This window comes from Oratosquilla oratoria, chromosome 30, assembly GCF_046742065.1.
Source record: "Oratosquilla oratoria isolate Oo_2021 chromosome 30, ASM4674206v1, whole genome shotgun sequence".
Lineage (NCBI taxonomy): Eukaryota > Metazoa > Arthropoda > Malacostraca > Stomatopoda > Squillidae > Oratosquilla > Oratosquilla oratoria.
The window spans coordinates 30290393-30291907 of record NC_134806.1 but is presented as its reverse complement, the minus strand read 5'-3'; positions in this window follow the sequence as shown (position 1 = coordinate 30291907).

Below are 1515 nucleotides of genomic sequence, written 5' to 3'. Positions count from 1 at the left end.
CAAGGAATTCTTGAGCTGACTTCATGCTGAAATCTATTGGGATGTAAGGGGAGAGAATTTCGTTAAGTCTTTTCGTGAATAAATTGGTTGCTGTGAGGATCTGGGATATGATAGGACGAAGGGTGTTCTTGGGCTTGTGTGTTTTAGGATCTGGGATATGATAGGACGAAGGGTGTTCTTGGGCTTGTGTGTTTTTACATTGCCGAATATACTGTATATCCCAGGGAATAGTCGCCGGATAATTTGGTGAAGTGCGGGCTGGAAGGTAAGGCACTGATAATATCTATTGTACTATTGATTTTCTTTTATCTTATTTTATTATTTTATTGTATTATACTTTCCCTGGAGGATTCCGGATGATCTTGGTAAATTTGGAGGTGTCCGAGATGATGTCCCTATTTGTGAGAAATTCTTGTTTGGGATTATGTGTGTGATGCGGACGTATTGTGGGTATACTGGTGGAAGATGCTTACTTATAAGGGATGCATCATCCATGTTATCTAACGACATGGCATGAAAAGAACAGTAGCATGGGGTTATATGTATAGTGAAAAGAGGTCAGTTGTGCCGTGAGTGTACTGAGAAAAGAAGGTATCGAGGGGAAAAGCGCCTGTTGAGGAAATCTAAGCAACCCGCCCGTGGGAATTCCACGAACATGACTGGTTGAGTGACGTCGTACGTCTGGCATTGCGTATGACACGTCATGGTTCATTTTACTGTGTCGATGAAGGATTACTGGATCAGTCTCTAGGTTTGGCACCCTGAATACTTGAGATCCGTTACACATCTTTTTTTTTTTTTTTTTTTTTTTTTATAAAGTTCGAGCGGCTCTCAGTATATAGACTGGAGTTTGGAGAAAATGGGTTATGGCCATAGCATATAGAGAGGGTATGGTCACGAAATATACTATGGATAGGGGGAGGAAGTGTTTTTAGGGATTTTTTTGGGGGAGGAAGTGCTTTTAGGGATTTTTTTTGGGGGGAGGAGTAAATTGGAGGGCTATGGAATAAGTAAATATAAATGAGCTATGTACAGGCGCAGGGCAGTATTGAAAGGGGAGATAAGGTATAAAAAGAAAGATGATTGAAAGATGAATATTTTTTCTTCACCCAAATTGTTGTAATTTTTTTCAAAGTGGATGAAACGGAAGAGTATGATGACTTTATTGATACTCTAGTGACAGACACCAAATGTCAGTAACGGCATAATTGAAACGAGATGCAGTTATGCATTCCGTGCGATTTCAAAGACCCTAGGTAGACGGCCCGCTAAATTAAAAAATCTAATATATATATGTGATCAAGACCCTGCGGGTCGAAACGTTATGGCGTAAAATTCTCCCATTTCTCCTCGTCAACTTCTTTCACCTTCAATCTTATATATATATATATATATATATATATATATATATATATATATATATATATATATATATATATATATATATATATATATATATGATATTGATAGTAATAATAACACTAGTAATAAATAATTATAATAATAATAATGATG